Consider the following 25009-nt stretch of genomic DNA (forward strand, 5'->3'; position numbering starts at 1 on the left):
TTCTTATTTTCCTCCAATCTAGAGAAACAAAGAGTGGTTAAATCAATATACAGCACTATTGGCTTACTTAAGCTTATCAGATTCCAGCACTAAGAATAAATAATAAAATCAATACTGTGAAAATAGTAGTGGTGCTATAAAATCTGAGTCTCACTTTACTTACCCTAATTAACAATTTGCCACATATTTGTCATAAAGTGCTAATTAATCTCTCTTCAGTATAGTTGGAAATACAGTGCAAATTTCTATCTATAGTGGAAAAGTACTAATCAAGGTATCAAAAATCATAATCTTGACTTCAGTGATTAATTCGCAGTTACAAGGGACAGAAAAGGATCTCAGAAGCTATTGTAAAACGAAAAATTAAAGACATTTGGCCACTACACAACTGAATGGCAAACTACTTCTAGAAGCCAAATCCTGTGATACGTGGGTGAAAACATGTGTTCTCACAGCCAGACTGCCTGGGTTAAAGTTCTAGAGCTGCCACGACCTAGCTGTGACCCTGGGCAAGTAACCGCATTTCTGTGTCTAAGACAATGATAGGAGCCACCTCGAAGAGTTACTGTCAATGAGCTGTAAGTGTTTAGCACAGGGCCTGGCACAGGATGGATTCTGGGTTTTATATTAAGCTCTTAGGAGTAGCAGTGATCTCAACCACTCCACATTCTCTCCCTTTCTTTACAGCATCACAGCACTCAAAAAGAGTACCTCAATATCTCTCCATTGCACAGTTCTGTCAGAAATACCATTCAGGAATCATGAAGGCTGAAAAGCTAGTGGTAGGCTTGATTCATCACAGAGAACCATTATTGGTATTCACTGTTGTAAGGCAAATTCTATTCACCTACTTCTATTTTGATATGTAATATAGTCATCACTTGATTCTATAAAACCTAACTTAAAAGAAATTTTCAGGAAACCATGGACTTCTAATTATTTTTGTTAATGATATGAATTTCAAAAATGTTTTCTATGGAATACAAATTGGGGAAAGTTTTAATTAGAAGAAGTTGGATTAAATTTAAAATAACAAATTTATGTGAAAAGGGAGAGAAGTCAGACAGTCAAATGCAACTCGTGCAACTTACTTAACTATTCCTTTTCCCTTAAAGTAATTCTTTCTTCTCAATATGTTCTACAGAATTAGCAGTCCTGGGCTGATCTAATCAAATCTATAAATCTGTTTAAAGCTTTGTTTTTTTTTGTAATATTTCTTACAAGTAGGTATATTGTACCAAATTCCAATCCAAAGATACAATGCAAACTCCCCATTTCTGTAGTTTTTTTCTTTTGATTTTGAGCTAAAAAATTTTACAAAAAGCTGACATACTCAAGAGGCATTATGATTTCCTCTGAGGAACCAAATATTCCAAGGGATTAATGAGTAGCCATGAAACAGGAATACTGTTGAAGGGGCATTTCAACCTCCAATCTTTGGGTACCACAAACGGTTGGGAAATAAACCAGTGAAAGGAATGACATGGACCATAAACTTCACGAGAAAGCACAGAAACTCATGGTCCATAAATTTAAGAGTGAAAACTTGCGCTGGAATGCAAACACATACGCAAACTCTGGAAAAATATGATGGAGAAAGTTGGCTAAAGAAAGTGAGAGCCATGTGTGCTACTGTGAAGCTTCATCCTCCTGAATTATCAGAGCACAATCACCATTATCAGGAGGTAAAAACTCCAAGAGGAATTGGCTTCAGAGATTTGGCCTAAGGCATAGCTCCCTGCAGGCTGCCAGGATACAGGCTAGTAACACTTCTAGGCATTTCTCTAGGAAACATCTAACAGCTTCTGCCTTCCTCTTGATTTAACAGACTGCTAGCTCAAAATAGGCACTTTGAGCTGTTTAATTAATTTGTTTCATGCCTGTTTAGTAGAAGACATTAAACAGACACTTTCTAAAAGAAGAAAGCTACTGTCCTTTCTTAGGTCTTATCTTTCAACATGTTCAGACCCAGTATTTGTTTTGGAACTGAGAAACAGTTCACTGGGAATCTTTCTTATTGCCACTCAGCTAGGCGGGGGCATATGCTTACAACCCCTGGAATGAGCACTCTTGTCTTTGAACTTCAGTCGACACACTTTTGATTCTGAAAAATCATTTGTTTTCTCAGGGAATCATGTTAGGCCCTTACTATGTGTAAGGACTTGTGTTGGACCCTGGAAATACGGCAGGGAACGGCGGAGCATTCTGATTCCTAAAGGAGCTTCTGTTGTAACGTGGGAGACACTCTTTAAGTGATTAACAAACTAGCAATAAAGATCAGGTAAACTGCAGCTCAGCGCAGGATGCCCACATGAGAGGGGTGGCAGATCTGGCAAAGGTTGGAGCAGGTTTGCTGGCTTCCTCAGCTGTAGTGTGGGAAGGACCTTCAAGAGCTGTGAAGGTCGTGGAGAGGCCGGCAGGTTGCAGTGGATGGAGGAGGAAGGAGGAGACACAACCACACACACTAGAGGAGGAAAGGTTTTGTTTGGCTCAAGCTTCCTGAGGGCCGGACCTCAGCTTCTCTCCTTCTAGATCTCCTTTGTAGATTCCCATTATCTTCCAAGTCCAAAGCCTCATCTACTCTTCCTGACTCAGAGAATGAGGACGCGCATTTTACATTTGCTGTACTGGCGAGGAGGAGCAGGCACTACAGAAACCGTCTGCCTCACTGCATGGATTTCTTCTAGTTCTGTTCTCACTCTCTAACCCTGGACAATGAAAATGAGGCTGTGTTTCCAGAATTTTCATACAGAATTGTTACAACGGTTACAGTTTTTTCCCCTTAGAAAAAAGTTATGGTTCACATATAAAAAAACGATTGTGTTAAAAGTCAGAGCTCTGGGGTAACTTTAGAGAGATCATGATATTCTGGCCGGAAGTATCTTGGTTTCAGTTGTTGGTCAAACACCATCTTAAGGAGAGGGGTCTTGGAGAGCTGATTCTGCTCTGATGAGCAACACTGGGGCCTGAGAAGGAGGCCGGACCGCACGTCAGGCCATCGCGGCTGATGTTCCTCCCGTATAGCTGGGGGAAGCCCCGGGCCTCACTCTGCTCCCCCACCTCTGCCAGGCGCAGGCAGGAAGGACCAGCAGTTGAGCTGTGGTCCAGCAGGAGCCCTGAACCCCAGCCCACATAAAGAGTAGAGGGCAGCTTGGAGGGCTGAGTGCTGAGCAGCATTTCTATCAGGGGACCTCAAGCCACAACATGAAATCACTGCAGGCAGATCTGGGCAGAGAAGCCAATGATCCGCTCCCCAGTTAATGCGAGCCTGGTCCTAGGAGCCATCAGGGTCACCCCATACTGAGGAAAAGAAAATAATACCCAGGTTGTGAAAGCTCCTTCTGGCTACCAGGGGCAAGACAACTGGTGGGCAAGAGTCTGGGCAGCTGGTGCCCCTTTCTTCTCTGTTCCTGACACTCAAACTACAGTCTTTCTTTTTTTGTGAAGAGTGTGGCATACCAGGCACTTATTCAGCTGTGGTGGCCTGGTTGGCCTGGGACAGACTGAAGTTGGCTGCTGGAAGTCACTCCTGCTGCTCTAAATGTCATGGGCAGCAGCCCTGGCCTCAGCTCCTCCATAGACACTTGGCATACCTGTGTCTCACTGCCTGAAGAGGCTCCCAGTGGCTCCACAGTGCCTGTGCATCAGCCCCGAATCCTGAGTGTGAGTCAGTTCCAGGGAGGTCACCTGCTGAGAGGGACGATAGTGTTGGACAAGGATCTTGCTGGGTGCAAAAGCCCTGAGCAGACTGCATGAGTCTTCTCTGCAGGGCTCAGTTTAGAAGCCAGTTGTGTATCTTGGAGTGTCATTTCAAAGCCTAGTTTTTGTTCTTCTTCAAATGATCTGCTTTTCATAGTACTGCTGAAGTGGGCGGGGTACTACGAGGCTCGGGAAGGGGTATGAATTAAAGAGGTTACTAGGACTCTCACACTGGAGCCAGAACCTGGTTCTCAGATAGTTCCCTGTCATCACAGCTTCTCCTCCCTGTCCTCATAATGACGTTTAACTAGTATTTATTTACTCCTATCATTTGCCAAATACTGTGTTAGATCCAGGAGAACAAGGACCTTCCAATCCAAGGAAGAAGACAGATTCAACAATGACAATGACAAAACCTAAACAGGGCTTTAAAATTGCAAAGGGAAAGTCACATATAATATCTGCTTTGAGAATCCCCAAAATGCTGTTGGGTAGGTATTCTTTCTCACTTAGAGATAAGGAAATGGCCAGGGTGGTTGTTTACAAGACTTGCTCAGCAACTCCACACTCAATTCATTCCTAACATCCAATTCATTCCTACACACAAAAATTAATAATCATCCCATGGGCATAGTAACTGGACATGATTCATTTAATATATAATAAAGCCATAATGATGATATATTACAACCTAATAATATTAGGTATTATAAGTAGATAATATTGTTTAATAAGAGCTATGAATTCTGTTGCAGAAGTCATCCTAAGACTTTAGCTTCCCTTCTGTTCTCAAATTGTACCATATTTTTAGATGTTAACAGAAATCCTCTAGGTTATGAAAGTGTTTACCTCATTGTTCATCTCTGTACTACCTAAAGGACCCAGGATTCTTTCTATATGGACCATGGGATAATTCCTATAAAATTTTAAGTTACAATACATGGGCAAATATCCTAAATTTCAGTTTTGTCTTCCTAAGCGAAATGCCTACCATTTCAGTTACATGAAGGTTCCGATAATTTGAAACAGTCCTGTTGAGTCCCATCACCAGCCCTTTAATGCATCTCTGTACTTATTGTTCAAAATCAAGGCATATAATCTTGCATGGGTAATGTATGCTGCTGTTTTTAAAGAAAGGTTCATGAAAGAATTTCAAGTATGCATGCCGTGAATGTTCATAATTATGTTTCAACATAGTCATTTTGAAAGATTAGACTTTTATCGAAACAAATATGTAAGCCAAGAACATCATTTGCTATGAAATTCCTCTAGGGTCTTTTAAAATTAGTAGATGCCAAAGGATAGCTGTCTTGATAAGAGTCGCATAAAAACTTTGGAGGTTATATCTTAAATGACATTCCTAGGGAGAAATTATCTTCTTAAAAAAATATCACCATATATGTCTCTCCTTCTATGCCATTTATTACATTTTATCACAATCCAGCTACTTACTAGCTGGTAATCTTTTGTAAATGACTTAACTTTTCTATGCTTCAATTTTCTCATTTGGAACATTTGGAGGAGGATGTTGTGTGGATTAAATGAGTTAATGTATACATAAAGCATTTCGGGAGTGCATAGCACTTGGTAAACATCATCTAAATTCTCCTCACTTGGATGACAGCAAAATTAAAACACCCAGGCCAAAGGCTAGATAATACTAGAAAAACTGACGTCCTCCCCAAAAGAGAAGTAGATAGTATAAATACATAACCCTCGTGCCCTGAGCACAACCCAGATAAAAACTGTTATACTGTTAAGAATTTGTTAATAATATCTAGAAATTCTGGAACTTAACTAAGCACAACCTTTTCCATGAGGCAATTTGGAATAACTTATTGAAAATTTTAAAAATGTGTATACCTTTACCCTGGCCATTTCATTTTAGAAATATCATTCTAAGGAAATAGTTGGGATCACGTGCCGCAAAAATGAAATAATTGATGATATATTCAGAAATATTAGAGAAAGGCATTTACTACAATATCCTTTTGATATGATTTGGGTCTCTGTCTCCACTTGAATCCCATGTCAAATTGTAATCCCCAGTGTTGGAGATGAGGCCCGACGGGAGGTGATTTGATCCTGGAGGTAGAGTTCGCATGAATGGTTCAGTGCCATCACTCTTGGTACTGTATAGTGAGTGAGTTCTCACAAGATATGGTTGTTTAAAAATGTGTGTCACCTTCCCCCTCTCTTCCTCCTGCACCAGCCATGTAAGACATGCCTGCTTCCCTTTGCCTTCTGCCATGATTGAAAGTTTCCTGAGGTTTCCCCAACCACGCTTCCTGTAAAGCCTGCAGAACCATGATCTAATTAAACCCCTTTTCTTTATAAATTGCCCAATCTCAGGCATTTCTTTATAGCAATGTGAGCACAGACTAATACACCTTTACAGAGCAAAAACAAATTAACAATCTTACCATTTAACAGTAGCCAATTAGTTAAATAAATGATGGCATGTAAATAAAATTAATGGAACATTGTGAAGTTATTTAAAAATCCTATTATAGAAAAATACTTACCAAATAAAAATATAGCTGAATATTAGGTGAGTTACAAATCAACGTATACAGGTTGAGCATGAAGGTTCCAAAATGCTCCGAAATCAAAAACTTTTTGAGCACCAACATGATGCTCAAATGATATGCTTATTGAAACATTTCAGATTTCAGGTTTTTAGTTAGGGATGGTCAAGTAGTATGTACTCTGCAAATATTACAAAATCTGAAAAAAATCTGAAATTCAAAACACTTCTTGTTTCAAGCATTTCGAATAGTGGATTTACTAGGACTCCCGTTTTGTTAAAATCACTCTGTGTGTATAAACATATGCTGTATCTCTTTGAATATATATATAGGAAAGATCTGAGGCAAATGCTACAGCATCAACAGTTTTTATCTCTGCGTAATAGAGAGAGTCGATCTGTCCGAATTGTTTAATTTTTCTACTCTGAAATTACTAACATTGAATATAAATTATTAACAAAAACTTTGTACTTTTTTTCCCCACTTCCACCCAAGGAAAAGGTAAAAACTGCAGGGGGCAAATTTTTCATGAGTGGTCCCTCTGAAGTCTCGGTCTTAGAGATTCTTGTGCCCCATGCTCCGATCATCTGATCTGGCCTACTGCCCATCTACATGGTGCAGCTCAGCTTGCTAACCAGCTAGTAAGTAGCAGCCTCAGCAAAAAGGATTTTGATGTGCTAACCATTCCCAGCCATCAGTCAAACTATTAGGCTGGGACCCAAAAGTTCAGCTCGGAATTGTCCGCCAATTTGCTGATTATTATTAGACATTAGGGCAAGCCTCTGTTGGCACCAGAGCAAGTCGTCCTTGCTAAGGAGGGCCTAGATATTTCATTCCTTAGTTATTTGGACAATTCTCTCCTTTTATATAAGGATATTCTTATATACTTGGAAGATATGGCCAGATTTAAATGTCTGGAAAGTAGCCAGTAAGTTTAAGCGATGGGGAAAATGGAAAATAATTTCTTTGGCTGTAACGTTAGAAACATTAGCATGATTCAAGATTGACAAGAACCTTGGCAGGTTTCTGAAGTTTTATGTATTGTCACCACTATAGTGGGAATCTAATTTAAAATAAGGTAAAGTAAAGCAATCATATTTCAGTGTGTCTGCCTATCCTGACTATATTTTTACTTCCACAGTTCAAAATATCTGTGAATCACAACTCAGTATCATTAACAGATAATGGTTCAATGGGTTTGTCATAAAGATATTTCCATTTATGTGTGTATATTTTAAAGACAATTTTATTATACCTAGGGATCATTGTTTAAATAGAAATTAATGTGCAAATAGAGTCTGCTTAACAGAAATCTGCCTTGAAGCAAATTGAGCTCTATTCCATCTATACTATTAAGTATGTAATTACCTGTAAAGCTAAGACTTTTCTTCTACTGAAAATAATCACCCCCAATTTCTTTTTAGAAATGTTAAGCCATTCATAAACAATGATTATTTTTCTGTATCTAGATTCCCTATATTTCTCCTATTTTGAATTTACATATAATAATATACATAGAAATGCTTTTCCATGGTGTTCTTTTATAACAAGGAAATAATTTTTCATGACATAATATAGCTAAAGGCAGTCGCAGTAACAATGGGAGCTTTTTCATTTCAGAAGTGTCATTCTCCTGGAGCATTTACCACTGGGTAATTTTAACAGAAAAAATATATTGTGTCTTTCAAGAATGAGGAAGTTATTTGAAGAGAAAGAATCCTTTAAAAATATGAACATCAGAATGGTTTCTAAATAAAGAAGAAAATCTGTGTCACTTATTTAAGGTTCTTTTTCTTTCTTGGGTTAACAATTTATGCTTTATGGACCCAATAAAAAAAAGTTATTCCTCCAAACATTCCTGGAAGAGTTTGTAAATCCCTGGTGATGTCTGAAAGCTGTTTTTGCAGATGTGGGTTCTCTCTACGTAGGACACCTTTTCTAAGCGTGACAGCAGCGATCTGGGAGAACTGCACATGGGAAAGATAAGTTTCACTGCTATTATTACTCTTATCATATGCATACTATTAGCTCTGAAACTGGAAGTGGCGTGAAGGACATTAATTCACCTCCAGGAAACTTTCTACAGTCTCTCTTGTACTTTATTTTCAAAGTCAGATTACAAGCTAATTTAAATTTCAAGTATTCTATTTCATTCCTCTTGAATGCCTGCTCATGATCTTTACCAAGACAGTGCTCCCATTCAGGAGAAGCTATTTTAATTCCACTGCAGGCAGGCCTCCTAATGAAAAGGAGAGTTTAATTCCTCTTACAGGGGATAGCATATGATGAATGTTTTTTATCATAAAGTTTGAGTCAAGCCTACACAAGTGGTTTGCATACTAAATTATATAGAAGGCTTTTAAAGTAACAACACAGAAATATTCTATAATAGGAATAAATGGCACAAAGTATCTGACAGATGAGCAGAAAACCATTCCAGGGGTCTAGAGGGCAGCAACAGGAACCGTCCACCTGATAGCTTGATGGTATTTTCAATGTTTTCCAGATTAAAGAAGTCTTTATAATTTTAACCATCTTCTCCCAAAGGATAAGCATGATCATCACATTTATTTCTATTGTCATTGAATAAAAACAATTTGAACGTATGATATAAATCAATACCAGGCTTTAGAAAGATGGTAGCTGGTGTCCTGTTACACTGAGAACATTATACTGTGTGTGCTGGGGGAGGGGGTGCTCTCAGGTAATTTTATTTGGTCTACAATGGGTGCATTTCAACCACACAGAACAAAGTGGATCCTGGCTTCTCTGGGTAAAGAAAGTAGAAAATCATACAGGTCTTGCTCTTTCATCAGTAGTGATGGTGGGTAGTCTTGCTGATGAGAACTAATACTTGAGCTCTCCTCCTTGAGAGGCCCTAGGTGACAGAGCCAGGGCCCTGCACTGGTGGGCAAGCGTTTCCTTCATCAAATCCCAACTTGGGATAGGATGAGAGAGGGGAACAGAGAACCAATGTCTTTTTTGATTTTTTAATTATCACTTTCCTTAAAATTTCCTCATTTTTTCTTTTTCTTTTTTTTTTTTTTTTGAGACGGAGTTTCGCTCTTGTTACCTAGGCTGGAGTGCAATGGCGCGATCTCGGCTCACCGCAACCTCCGCCTCCTGGGTTCAGGCAATTCTCCTGCCTCAGCCTCCTGAGTAGCTGGGATTACAGGCACGGGCCACCATGCCCAGCGAATTTTTTGTAGTTTTAGTAGAGACGGGGTTTCACCACGTTGACCAGGATGGTCTTGATCTCTTGACCTCGTGATCCACCCGCCTCGGCCTCCCAAAGTGCTGGGATTACAGGTGTGAGCCACCGCGCCCAGCCCCAAAATTTCCTCATTTTTAGCAATGAAATACAGAGAATTTCTTCCCTGTCATTTTTCTTTTTGGAAAATAATTTCCCTTTTCCCAAAATAAACTGTATGCTATGTGCCACTGAGGAGAATGTTAGGAAGGAAAAAAAAATGCTTCATTGGCAACCAAGAAAAAGCAATACTAAAGCACTGTAACTTAAAGTATTGGTTGGTCTCATTGGTCTTTGTTGTGTGAGACTAATTGGAATTTCAGTTAATCTATCTTCCTTTCTTATTAGTTTTGGGCCATTCTGTAGTCTGTGCTCACTCATGCCTTCATACATATTCTTTTCAGCATTATTCCCTGACCTAAATTGCAGTGAAATGAAATGTACTACACCTAATTTTTCATATCTGAACAAACTGAAGTCATCCAACTGCATAACACATTCCACCTACAAAATTCAATGTCAGAATCATGCATTAGTGATACTTCACATTTTGTGGAAATATGAGCCGTGGTGAGGAATCTAGATGGGTAGGTTGTCTGTGTTCCCAATGATAAGAAATTATCCTCCTCCCCCAGAAGCACAGCTCAGCTGTTCCATAACAATACTGTAATCCTAACATTTCAGTGTTAATAATAACAAACATACCAATAAAAGACAAGAAACAGACTAGAAATAGACCCACATGTATATTATACAATCAATTTTTAACGAAGACACTCAGATAATACAATGAAAAATTTAAAGTATTTTCAATAAATGATCATGAATGAGTTGGATATCTATTTTAAAAAATTAGTAAACACTAACCCCTACCTCATACCAAAAATATCAATCCGAGGTAGATAACAGATCTAAAAGTTATCTAAAACTATAGATCATCTAGAAACAAACAGGAGACTATTTTTGCAAACTAGGAGTAGGTAAAAATTCTCTAGAGTTGCAAAAACATCAACTGTTATGAAAGAATTAATAAATTGCTCTTCAACAAAAACTAACATGTCTGCTCATCAAATAACACTTAAGAAAATAAAAAGGCAAAAACCAGATGAAAGAAAATATATCCAATACATACACTTGAAAAATGACTTTTAGCCAGAAAAAAATAACTTCTACAAATCAGTAACAAAAGAACAGCAATCCAACTTAAAAAGGGGGCAAAAGACTTGAACAGACACTTCACAAAGAAACACAAATGATCTGTAAGTATATGAAAAAATACTCAACATTGGTAGCTATCAGCAAAATGCAAATTAAAGGCATAATGAGACACAATTCCATAGCCACCCAAATCACTAAAAAGAAAAAGACAATACTAAATGTTGGCAATGATGTGAAACAACTGGAACTTCCACAGACTGCTAATGGGAAAGCTTCTTTGACAGTTTCTTATAAAGCTACCCAAACCCTTATGCTATGACCCAGCAATTCCAATCATGGGCATGACCCCAAATCTATAAAAACCTATGTCCACAAAAAGACTTATTCAAAAATATTCATAGCAACTTTATTCAAAGTGCACAATTGGAAACAATTCAAATAGACATTCACAGAAGAACAGATAAACAAATTATGGTATAGCCAGACAATGGAATATTATTAATCAATAAAAGGGAATGGTCCTACTGATACAAGAGGGAGATGAATTTCAAAGACAGCCTACTAAATGAAAGGAACCAGTCCAAAGAGCACTTACTGTAGGTTTCCATTTACTTTAATACAACTAACTCACGATTATGGAATCAGAACAATCAATCATTTCTTTTGGAGGTGGAAAGGGAAAATTGAAAAGTAGCAAGAGAGAATTTGCTGAGATGATGAAAATGTTCTAAATGTTTATTAGGGTGATAACCTGAGTGTATATATTTGACAGAATTTGTCAAACTGTACACTTAAGATCAGTAAATTTTACCTCAAAAAACCCTACTGTACAAAACACTACAAATATGGTATTACTATAAAACTTTTAAAATAATTTTATTACTGATTTGATCATCCTAATAAAATTATTTTTAAATTCCACTGAACCTTCCAACCTTCCATTTACATGTAGCATATCATCTATATATAAAGAAAAAAATGACTCAAACTCTCATGCATTTATGACAGTTATAGTTTATATATTTCAATGTCATATTGTGCCTTGATATTGAGATTATTTTACAAGGACCTGAGAATAATTCTTCCTATTTGTACATGGGTCTTATTTTAAAGTTAATCCCTGTTAACATTGACTTAAAACATCTTTCTTTATGTTTTCAACTAATATTTTTGCCTCTTCAGCTTTTATCTTATCAATTTTTCTTTTATTTGTGCGACGTTTGTAGTAAAGCCATTTTCTAGAGGAAATTAATGCATAGTTTATATGACTACAGTATATATAATTGTCTTTTTTTTTTTCCTTTTGTCTCTGATATCATTCTTAAACTCACATCTAAGCATTTTGGGGTCAAAGAAGGCTTTAAAAATTGTCTTGGGTTTGACCATTCCTTCCTCACTCTATGACTTTAAGTTAAATAATTTCATTAAGATTCAGCTCCTTCTTAAATAAAACAGTTGTCACTATAGCAATTTCTTAGCTTCAAAAGAGGAGAAAAGTTGAAAGTGATCCCCCTGCAACTAATAAGGACATGTATTGTCTGTAGCGAATGTAAAAAGCAATAATAAAGCCACATGCAGATAATTCTAAAACACATCAAGACAAAATATCCCCTCCTCATGGCCCCATGGGGCAAAATGGTCTCAGTGACACTACATAGGACAAGTCAAAGCAATGTAGGTTGGAGGCCACCCCTGTGGAGTGCAGGAGGGAGCAAAGTAACCCAAGCACCAGGTGAGTCGTTTAGCAACCACCCAGGAATAGCTAACCTTTAATACACACCTTCCATGTGCCTGGCCCTATGCTAAAAGGCATTAATCATTTAATCCCTGCAACATCTCATGAAGCAGATACTACTGCCACCATTTTACAGTTGAGCAAACTGACGGAGAGATAATTAACCTTCTCAGGGCTAGCAACCTGTAAGAGGTGGAATTAGGAGCACACTGGCAGTGCACCCCAAGATGTGCCTTTGAACCATGAAGCCACATGACAATACGGAACTGCATGGCCTTCCCAGGGGCTTAAGAGGGTGACGGAGAAAAGGGTGGAAGATGAGAAAAGGGGAATTCTTGATTTAAAACAGTCTGAGAGAATTTGGATACTTAAGGTTGGTTCACAGTAGGATAAAAAATAAGAAAAATTAAAAGTCATATTCTTTAGGAAAAGTAAACTCTACTCTAATTTCTCAATGCCTAGGAAATACAGAAGGGCAGCCTTACCAAAAACATTGTGCTCAGCTGCTTAAATGTGCCCTGTGTTTGTGCACATGTGAGTGTGCAGGTCCATGTCTGAACATTCTCAGGCACTCTACCAACAAGCTCAGTACTTTTTGATCTGTGCCCACAGTGTGTGCTTGAGGGGCCCCAGCCAGGTCACCCTGGAGAACTCATCTGTCCAGTGCTCTCACCAAGGAGTGGTGACTGAGTCCAGGATTAGCAAAGGGGAGCAGAGCCTTCCAGGCAGCCCATGACCAGGGAGCCCAGCTGAGAGTGCCGTTGTGGCAGTGGACTCGCCCCTTGGCCATGGTGTAAATAAATCAAGTGGTAATTAGATTTTGCAGCACTTAACACCATTTCTGTGTTGCCCTCATTTGCTAACTCTAGACAGAAAGAACGGCAGACCATTTCCACTAAAAACATGTGGCCTCCTCATTTTCAGCATTGCGTCTCTCCTGAGTCCCCAAAGCACAAGAAGTGACGGAGAGAACATGCACGCAGGGTTCCAGACCCTGTGACTACATCCTGTAGCTAAAGCAGGGTTGGGATGGAAAATGCTGAGTGGGGCCCACCATTACCTCACTGGAACATATATCAACAACCAAAAGCCTACAAAAAACTGAGTGTCAGTTCAAATAAACTAAGCACCAGTATGATAACGTAACCTACCAGGAAAAAATGCTGAAATTTTCACAGAAACACATGCATATGAACCTGAACAAACTAAGTTCTCACTTGATTTCAGTCAAAGCAAATCCAACCTTCACTTTCGGCCATAAACATGTCATCTGGGGTTATTTATAAGGGGAGCACTTAGCAAATACATGAATTATGCCTTCATGAAGATTTTAGTCTTAAATGTTATCAGGCTGTATGAAAATGCAAGCTAATGCTCAGTTTTACATAAAATGTCAGTGCTCTCTCTCAGTCTGCCTTTATTATACTATTACATTACGCTTTCTAAGTTAAATAGATTTTAAAACCTGTAGAAATTGAAATGGCACTAAAAAGCCAAATATTTAAATGATACTTATTTTGAACTACTACTGGCTATCTTCTAGATGAACTCATCCTGACAAAGCAAAAAAGCTAAAATTTATTTATTCCAAAATTATTTAGTGACTGGAAGTTTTTAGTTAAAAAAAAGTTTTATGTACTAAACTAGGGATTAGTGGACTTTTTCATAAAGAACCTAACAGTAAATATTTTATGTCTTGGAGGACAGTCTCTCATGACCTCTCAACTCCACCACTGTAGTGAAACCAGCCATAGTCAACACATAAACAAATGATCATGGCTGTGTGCCAATAAAACCTTATTTACACAACAGACAGAGGGTTGGGTTTGGCACACATGTTATACTTTGCCGACCCCTGATTTAGGCTAGACTAAAACATCATGCAGAATCTCATCTCTAATAAATACAGGAAGCTGAAACTTCAGGGCATAAATATGAAACCCTTTTTCTCCAACTGTACAACTTTTGAAGGCGTCAGTGTTTCCAGTTTCTGCAAATTGTTAATTTTCATCATGAAACATAAGATTTGAGGGTGTTAATCCTTTCTTAAACAGAGCACATTAACAGATGTCAATGCTGATCACAGCTAGAAGTAGCGTGGGTCCCATGTGACTCCAGATGGCTAAAGATACCTACAAGAGGATGCTTCATTTGACCAGGATTGGTTCCCAATAAGCCCAGTACCCCTTAGAAGAAAAAAGTCACTTCTGTCACTTAAGAGTTCAATTGATTCACTCAACTTCAAAAGGGCACTGGGAATGCCATGCTTTGAAAAACAAACAAAACAGTAAGAGGAGCAGAGAAAAGCTTGAAGAAAAACACTTCAAGTCTCAAATGACACAAAATAATTTGTCTCCAAAGGCTTAAGGAAAATCAATTAAAATGTAATCTGTAGATCAGGAATGGTACCTACTTAAATGCCAAAAAGGAACATAACCCAAAATAGAAAAAAAAAAAAAAGACAAAAAAAGATGTGTCAAAGTATAAGAGGAGTAGATCTATTCAAACCTATTCCAATGCAGTCTGCTAAAACAAGATCCTTAGCACTGCACATCTGCTGGTCAGATCTGAGCAAATGCTCATGGCAGGTCAAGTGGAGAGCTATTCTGGACTTTTAGTACTGAAAATCAGGGTGCATACAGTGAAACCATGCTGCTCTCTGACCCTGCTGCTAACTCTCCCCGGTGACAAGGTCAGCTCTGCTGCCCTGGGCTAATGTCCTCATTACAGTAGATAAACTACTGAAAATTCAGACTCTCAAAGATTGCTGCTTGCAGTCTTTTTTGGAACAAACGAGGGTAAGACTACCTATTTCAGTTCCCGAAGATATTATATCATGATCTGTGTGAATCTTTTAAAAAATGGTACCACTTTGGAGAATTATTATCATTTGAAGCAATTTAGTACAGCTGTCTCTAATATCAGGTAAAAAAAGAAAAATAGGACTTGAGACAGTGCTATGAAATAATTGTTAATTTTTCACATGTATAAGTAAATATGTAACTAGCCTAAAAAAGAAATTTATGAACTTCAGGGATTACTTATATAAAAAATAGATCTACAGGTAGAGGTCTTTTGCTTTATAGGGACACAGTTCTCCCCCGCCATCAACTCTTAAAAGCCTCTAAGCTGCAAACATACTGGCCCCTGTACGTTCAGCAAAGGCAGATTCCCAAGGGCTCTCAAGACTATCCTCTCACCTACTCTCAAACGCTCTGTTCTTGCAGTCTCAATCATGTCTACCCTCATTGACAGTTTATCTTCCTATTTCTGTGTATCTATTTGTTTCAACAGTTACAACTGAAAAAATACAGCAAATTACACATGGCCAGCCATGGGTCTTCTGTAAATCCCATTTTGAAAAACCACACTAATTCTTTGATAATGAAGTTGAGAACTAGGGAGAAGTACAGAAATAGTCTGTTTGATTTTGTTCAGCTGGGATTAGAAGGAGATGTTCGATTTACATATCTATTTTCCCTCTGAAAGAAGGCTACCATGGGCGTAGACTGTTTCTAGTTGGTGCTGGAATCTTCCCATCGGATGTCATATCTTGTGGTTTCGTATCTACCTTCCCACCTCCATTCCCCTCAGTATCTAATTATTAAATTAAATTTAGCCTACAGCTGCCTACTTATACATTTTAAGTTTGGCCTAAAGGTTTCTCAGTTCATGGTGAACTGTAACCTAATTGGCTGTGTAAATAGACTGTCATTTACTATTGTGTCAATCACTGAGTTTTGGTGATTCATAGGCAGCCACCTGTACAAACCAAGTTCAAGTAAGGCAAATGCTGAACTGTAACTAATCTGGCTATTTCTGCCCCTTACTTTGGTTTTCTGTACACCACTTTCCTTTGGCTGTCCATGAACATTCCACCACACGGTAGCACTGGAGTTCTGAGCCCATACTGGTACAGGGCCTTCCCAAGTTGAGAATCGTTCATTTCTCAAGTTACCTACGTTAAATTTAGTTTGTCTAAGATTTTTCCTCTCCTTTAAAAATGCAATAAAGTATACCAAACACAAACAGAAAAATGTTTTAAGTGAGCTGGAGTTCTAGAAGGGAATAGAAAAACATTTTAAGTTAAGCCAAATATTGAACAAAAGTTTATAATAAAACGTAAAAATCATTGGGATAAAATAACTGAAAATATTTTACTGGAGTACCAAGACTGGTCTAAAATCTTTTTCTTGCCTATCTATACTGACTGTCTCAGGGACCTCATGACTATAGATACCATAAATATGCTAATGACTTCCTCATTCACTTCTCCAGACCATCTTTCCTAAACACCAGATTAGTGTCTCCAATGGCCAACTCCATGTCTCCATTGCATGTCATCAGCATCTCAAACTGAGCTCCTGATCTCTCTTAAACCTGTCTCCACCACACTCCTCTCTGCCAGTTAATGGCAGCATCTTTCTTCCTGCTGTGTGGGCCAGAAAGTCAGGAGTCAGCATTTCTGTTCCTCTTTCTATCACATCACACAGCCAAGTTGTCATTAAATATTATACTTTCAGTTATCAGTCTTTCCAGAACGTGAGCATTTCTCACCACCTGCCAGCCACCCCCTGGCCCAAGCCACCATCCCTTGCAATCTATGTCTGTAGCTGTCTTACCGGTCTCCTGTAGATTCTCTCAAACACGGTGGCTCACTTCTGCAAGATCAGCAAGAGACTCTCTACTGCAGTCAGCTGGTAGAGTTTTATATAATGCAAACTAATCACAGCAGTGAGAGTCTATCACTCTCACCACACCAGGTTTATAACCACGCATTGCAAGGGCCATCTTAGAACTCTGCCTACCATGCTGTCTAAAATCACTACCCTATCCCACCCCTGCAGTATACATATATACATCTATCTCCATCCCTGCTTTGTTTTCCTCTGTAGCACGTTTTACTATTTGAATGCCAAATGTGTTATATATTTATCTTATTTATTCTCTGCTTCGATTCACTAAAATATAAGCCACACAAGGACAGAACTTTCAGTCTCTTTTGTTTCCTGCTATATCCCTAGTCTGCAGAACAGTGCCTAGTTCAAGGTAAGTTATCAATAAATGTTCATTGAATTAGTGTATTATTTACCATGTAAGTTTTTACTTTAAAAACAACAGGATCTCAACATTTCTAATTATACTGCTGAGTTGTAGATTTTTATGATCTGTTTGTACTGTCGTTGCATTGCTTCAAAACTGTTAAGTCACAAGGATGAAATTAAATGTTATCCCTTCCCATGGTAACAAAGCTATACAGTTCTATTTTCATTTCAAGTTCCACTGCAAACATGGAAAATTTCGGCCAACTATGTGGTGAGAACTCCACATTGAATATTTGTAAGGCCAGCATTTTATACTTATATGAAACAGATGTGTTCCCTGTCCACTGCCCAGACTCACAGATGATTCCTATTTTTTTTTTTAATTCCTGTGTCAAACAGTAGAAGGAAAAGGAAGTAAAAGCCAAACTGCCTTTGAATACTGCCTCTAAGAAAATTAGAATATGTGATTAGGTTAACGATTCAAACAGAGAGAGGTATTCAGAAGCAATGAATATCCTATCACCACAGTAATAAATGTTACAGATCCATTATCCACCTCATTTAAACAAATGTTGCTTTTTGCAGGAGGTAGGGGAGAGTGCAAGGCCAAATGCCATAAATGTGAAATACAACTCCATGTAAAATACTCATTTGGTATCCATTCCAACCCATGTGCCTCTGGTTAACAACTTATTTTAGGGGATTTTTAACAGCCCCAAATGGATATGCACTTAATACTAATCTATACCTATCCCCACTTCTGCTTTATCTTCTTCCATAGTGCTTTTTACCATTTGAAATGCCAAATATGTTATATATTTGCAAGTCCCATATACAAATTAATGATTTACAATGCACCCTGAAAGTCACAAGCACATGGTATCTTCGAAAAGTAAACAAAGGCTACCCAGGTGCTCACAAGTCCTAACAAGCAGCCGGATTTTCTCTTATACCTTGCTTATATTTCCCCAGTCTTTTTCATTTTCCCAGCACTACTACCATTGATAGTAGCAATTCAAGCAACACAATACATTTCTAAATCTCCCTTATCACTGATAAATGAGCATTCACTTCTGAATTCCTGGCTGGTTTTTGCTTCTGGCTTCTCTCCTCTTACCATCCACACAGCTTTGAGGTTAATCTGCCCCAAACAGTGATTTTGACAAGTCGCTCCTCTGGTCTTGAACTCAGGGCAGCTCCCTGTGGCCTGGCTTGTCAAGTTCCTAACTTACGTCAAGCCCTTAACAAGGGCCAGTTTGGTTTCTATGTTCATTGCAAGCCTGACACTGCTCACCTGACTGCAGTCCTCATCTGGGCACCACTGGCCCGGGAGTGATTGCCTGAAAGAATACAGGTCAATGGATGTAAATCATAAGCATCAAACCCTCAACCCTACTGACTGTAAATTAAGAACATCTCTGTATGCCAATGGCAGAGCTGCCTCCCTTTTCCATAAAAACATAGTAAGATTAAACAAGAAGAGTGCTCATAGAGCACAGTCTTCAGCATCTTAAAGTAGAAGCAGTATAAACGCTGGGGTAAATTTGGTGGCATTTTCCAAGCATCTTAACTGACCTTTCCGTGAAGGCGGAATTCAAAGAGGACCCAGGACTTCACACCCCCTGGTGTATGCCTTGTGCATAATCCCTGGGATAGTAAATATCATGGATTTGACTCCCATGATTAGCAGGTATGTGACACAGTGACCTCAAAATAGGGAGATTATCTGGACAGGCCTGGCCTAATTTCATGAACCCTTTAGAAGAGTTTCCTTTGGCTGGTCACAGAAAAGAATCCAAAGAGATTTGAAGCCTGACGGGAATTTGATGAGGGATCCTGCTGCTGGCTGCGATGTTCCTGAGAAGGCCCATAGCCAACAAACGCAACAGGCTTCTTGAAGCTTCTAGAAACTTCAGTCCTCAGCCTGCAGCCAGGGAACAGGGGTCTCAGCCCTGCTGACAACCTGAATGAGCTCAGGAGCAGATTCTTCCCCACGGCCTTACTTGAGATGGCTGTCTAGCCAACTCTTCATGCTGGAGACCCTGACAGAGAACCTGGGTGAGCCACGGAAGACTTGGAGCCTCCAACCTAAGAAATGGGTGCTGTCTGTGGAAACCTGCTATGCAGCAATAAAAAACTGATATCCTTTCCTCTAAGCCTAGTCTCTGTCTGTTCAGGCAAAAAATAACAACCTAAAAGTATCTCATGGCACTATCACCTGAACTCACAGGTGTGAAGATGGAACTGACTTGTTAAAAAGAAAGAAAATTATAAGACGTTGCTGAGGAATATTGTATCCTCCCCACAAGACCACGTTATCTGGGAACAAGCAGAATATACAAATCCTTAATGAGAGTGACTATTTTAAAGACTGTCATGCATATACCATCTTTCTCAGAAATGTTAAAATAGAAATTGGTCCTTCCATAAGATTTTATTAATGTTATCAATGACAGGAATATCAACGATATAATTTATTTACATTTCTATGAGGTATATTAGGAAAAGTGTTCATCTTTTATTCATCAAAATATTAATTGATTATCTGCTGTATACAGGATCCTCTGTAAATGCTTATTGAATAATGCAGGGAATGCTAATAAAAATATGCCATCCATACATTATTACAAGAAAAAGTAAATATTAGAGGATGTTTTTCCCATCACTTTACTTAAGAGTGAGCATTAACTACTAAAAAATTCTGAAAAAATATATACAAATATTCTGCATCTGATTTTGCTTTCATAAGCCATCAAGCTGTGATTTCAATTTACAGTCACTTGTTCTATGTCTACTCCATGCTAGGCAATAACAAAACAGGTAAGTCAGACCTTGTTCTGCAGATATTCACAGGCTATTAAGAAAGACAGAAACAATCTGTTAGGAAATGAAACAAGCAATTTCAGTCAGCACAATACTAGTGGTATGTGCAATCTTTAAGATTCAGCATAGCCAGGGAGTTATATATGTGTGGTGTGACAGTGGCGAGAGGTCAATTAAAGTGTCTGTCCTCCATCAATCCATCCACTGTGCATCCATCCAGCCATCCATCCACGACTGTTACAAGCTAATGTGAAACATCTGACCTAATTAGGGCAGTTCTGACATTTGCTGTGCATCTAACGACCCTAAGCAACTACATTTAAAAAAAGAAGAAAGAAAAAAGAAAACTAGGTTTTCAAGGAATATTTCTATCCATTGTAACCTGCTTAAATATGAAAGATGGTTGACAGTTTTTAATCTGTTAACAATTAGGCTTTCACATCTTTAATACAACAGCTTGAACACCACAAAATTTCATCCATCCATGCAAAGGGAACACTATTTTATGCACTAACTTCTAAAATCCCCCAAATGGAAAGTTATATTAAACCAAGCTTACTCCCCAGAAACATAGTATATGAGCTTTCAGGACTGAAACCAAATACACACAACCTTTCATTCCTGAGCCAGCAATCTAAAATGACAAAAATGTATTCTTGAGATGGCAGAGTAATTAAAGAAGAAAATAATCAACACTATTGTTTAAGAAAACACACATGCACACACAGTATCTATCCTACCAGTTCTGCTGAGAGGAAATGAAAATCTCAGCTGGTATTACTCTACAGTGATTTTTCTTAAGTGAGAGACTTCCCCACAATAACCCATTTCTTATTTGGCATTTATTTTTAAAAGGATGAGCTATGACTACTCACACAAGCTGTTTTCAAATTCTACCACTGAAAAATCATTCCTAAAAAAAAATTTCTTAAACTCAGTGATCAGATGTTTAACATCTGCTGTGTGCTAAACAAAGTCAGGAATGCAAAACACAGTGCTTGGAAATAACAGGCACATAATGAATGCATTGATTGAATGCAGGGAGAAGGTAACATGTGGCCCGAGCCTGAAGTAGGTTAGATCTTGGCTGTAGAGATGCAGCTAATAAACACATGAAAATTTTAAAATGAAAACTTCATAATATAAAACAATAACAAAACATCCCTGAGAACTATATACTTAGAAATGATTAAGATGGTAAATTTTGTATGACGTTTTTCATCACAACTGGAAAGGAAAGGAGGGCAGGGGGAAAGAAGGGGGAGGGTGATCAAGAGAGAAGGACACCAATGCCTTGGAGGAGGGGAGGCAGAAGGGACAGGAGGGTTGGGGCCTGAAGGAACCCAAATAATGGGAAACCCCCCACAGAGGCAAGGATGTCAAGTGTCAGCAGGGTAAAGAATTCCAAGAAGTAAAATGGTGAGATCAGTATTAATATTCCTTTTTAAAATAAAAAAACAGCACCACCATAACAGTCCCACCAAATCTGCACTAAAAGTATTTTCAGTGCTGTTTTTACCCTCAAAATATGAACAGATAATCTTCCTGAAAATGCAGACACTTCTGAAAGAGGCTATGTTGGAGAAAAACCACTACAAACTGCTGTTTGCCAAACAATTCACTGATGATTTACTTCTGCAATAATGAACTACACTGAAGCACCCTAGAGCTTCAAGCTGGGTTTAAGGATGACTAAGAAATATTTAGAATCGACATTGAATTTCCTCAGTACATACATAACCTTCGGATGTGAATCATTAAGCTTTTATGCGAACAACTGTTCTGGAGAAATTGAAAGAGAGTTAAGATGAAGATGCTAAAGTTTAAATTAAATTCTATTGTGACATTGAAATTTTTTTTCAATATTCTCAAACTGGTCTCCAAGCACACTAAGATATCAATATTCATCATGCACATTGAATAGCCCAGAAAAAAAAAGCTCTCAAGTTTTACAAGAGATCAGTCATTTACCAAAACAAGTATAAACTGTACAGATAGAATTCCTCTATTACTATTCCTACTTAATAGGAAATTCCCTCTTCAAATCTTTACTAAGTACCATGACTTGATTGATATAAGTCAGAGAGAGAGAGGGAGAGAGAGAGAGGAAGATGAATTACAATTTGGTGAGGTACAGTGTCTCTGGTCAGTTGCTGGAACTGCAGCCCAGATGTGGTTCAGGGATGCCACTGAGGTGATGGGCAGAGACTATGATGCTTCCTTCTACTCTGGAACTTCTGGAGGAAACAAAAATGACAGCTTCCAGGCATAGTCCACATATCCCTATAGTTTATGAACGCATCCCCTAGTCCCACACCTTACTACAAACATCCTGCCCCAACAGAGACCTCAGAGCAAAGGCTTCAGGTACTTCTTCTCTGCAGACAGGCTGAGACTCCTGGACCAAGGTGTAATAATTATCTAACTATTTGAAATCCTGCAGAATGCTCATGTCACTGCTTCCAAAAAAAGCAGAATATCTCATTCTTATTAATTAATGAGTCTTCACTGTTCTCACAGGAAAGCTGTCTACTGACTTTGTATTTTCTATCTAATCAAATTCACTCCTGGAATACTATTTTCAATATCATTTGGAAATGCCACCCTACCATCACCAAATTTTCTCTTCATAACGCTTCCATCCAACTTTCTTTGCTTTGAAAATGTGTTAACATTATGGCTGTCAACATCAGCTCTAGAAAGCTGCCAAATATACAATAGGCTCCTCAGCCCAACACATAAAACCTTATTACCCTCTGTCCTATAGTAAAAATTCTCTCCAACATTTGTAAAACCACCAAACACTGCACATTCAACTGAGCTACAGTCACTACAGTAAAGTGTAACATCACAGAGAATAGCAAGGTCTAGTGTAAGACTGGAGATGTGGTAATTAAAACTGGCTATTATGGCGGCCTGACTTGACATCAATGACTCTTCTTACAAAGTAAGTGAGAGCAGGAGCAGACAACACAAGTTGAAAATTAAGAAATGCTGTTTTACCTAGGGTAAGGGGGATACGTTGATTTTCTTCTTAGATACTTGCTGTAAGGGAGTTCCAAAGGTTGCCCCAGCAAGGAAGAAATTATTTACCTATGTACATGTAAGTGGTGCTAAGGCTTTTTCGTTATCTCAGGTTTGCTAATGGATGGGTATGTTGTATTTAATGGAGACTCTTGGTGTACACAGTGCTATAGACTAGAAAGGACACAATACATGGAATCATGAGTTTTGAGTTACATTTGATAGTTAACTCCTGGGCCCCAGACAACCTCTCTGTGCCTTAGTTTCCTCATCTGTGAAATGGGCACTCTTCAGAATGACAAAAACAATGTACAAAGGATTTCTGAGAAGCCAGGAGTCCTTGAAGACTGAATTACTAACACTTTTAAAGTCTATAGTTGTGTATTAATACAGATCATAAGGGTTGGGTTTGACAATTTAATTGCATAAAATATAAAAATTCAATTATAGCTAATTAGAGCTAATACAATTATGCTAACTTGGCCACCACCATCCTTAATTAATATCATATTTTATGTTACTGAAATGATTCTTATGTTAACAAAAAGATCATAGCAGAAAAAATAAAAATTCACCTAATCAGCAAGGTGATAGTATTGGAACGTGGGGCCCTCGGGAGGCAATTAGGTCAAAAAGGCTGCACCCTCATGAATGGGATCAGTGTCTTTGATCAGGCTCTTAGAAAAGAGCCCTAGAGAGCTGCTTTGTCCCTTCTGCCATGTGAAGCTACCATCTATGGGGTGGGAGCCCTCACTGTACACCAACTCTGCTGGGGCCTTGACCTTAAGACTCCAAAGCTGTGAGCAATCAATTTCTGTTGTTTACAAATTACTTAGCCTAAGGTATTTTGTTATAGCAACCTGAGCAAACTAAGACATTCTCTTTAAAGGAATGTCTGCCTTCTTGTATTAGGATATTAATATAATTTCTTTGTTTTTCATAAGATAAAAATCCTCCTTGGTCTGTGGTTCATACTACAGTGGTTTTCACAGATGGCTGATGACCTTTGAATTTTAACCAATAGATAAAACTTTAACTTATATAATCAACTACCAAGCATGCCTATTAGATGAAACTTGGGTGGCTAACTGGCCTCAAGGTAACAATATAAAATAAAAATAAGTACAATATAAAAGAAGTCCAAGTCATTGAAAGACACCACATACAGCAAAGCTATTCACAGAAACAGACCTACGCCTCATAAGTACACAGAGTGTGCATGCAGTCAGATCAGAAAACAGTTCAATCCCTTTATTGACTACTTATGAACAATCACTGGGTGCCAGGCCCTGGGGGTAGAGCGGTCAAGAAACAGACAAAACGTCCTGCCCTCAAGATGCTTAAATCCTCATCCTACTATTAATACTAAACTTCCTCACTGAAGAGCAACAACACAGTAGGAAGAGAGAGTGTGGTTATGTGTTGCTTTGCTGACACCTGCTGCAGCTCTGATGACTGTTGATGCACACAGCACTGCTGTGAGCAGTTAAAGGAATGGAATTCAAGTGTGCTCTGAACCCCACATCAGGCCCCATGCTACCCCGCCTCCCTTAATAAAGGTGGCAATAACCATCATAATTGCAGATACCTATACCACACCGACTTAGGCTGTCAGCTCACAATTAATTCCATTTCACTAGTTTTTAAAATAATGCTTTTACAGACTATTAAGCATTGACTTTTACCTAATTAAAGCTGCTTAAAAAGAGAGCTTTTTATTTTAGCCAGTTAACTCATGATTTCCTTT

At 38.5% G+C, this 25009-nt stretch overlaps 1 protein-coding gene across 1 annotated transcript in view; it reads right to left on the reverse strand.

The window, feature by feature from the left end:
• FAM110B (family with sequence similarity 110 member B) overlaps window positions 1-25009 on the reverse strand; it is a 154680-nt gene that overhangs the window by 76088 nt on the left and 53583 nt on the right. The window lies entirely within an intron of this gene.

This window comes from Cebus imitator, unplaced genomic scaffold (genome assembly GCF_001604975.1).
Source record: "Cebus imitator isolate Cc_AM_T3 unplaced genomic scaffold, Cebus_imitator-1.0 Scaffold199, whole genome shotgun sequence".
Classification (NCBI taxonomy): Eukaryota; Metazoa; Chordata; class Mammalia; order Primates; family Cebidae; genus Cebus; species Cebus imitator.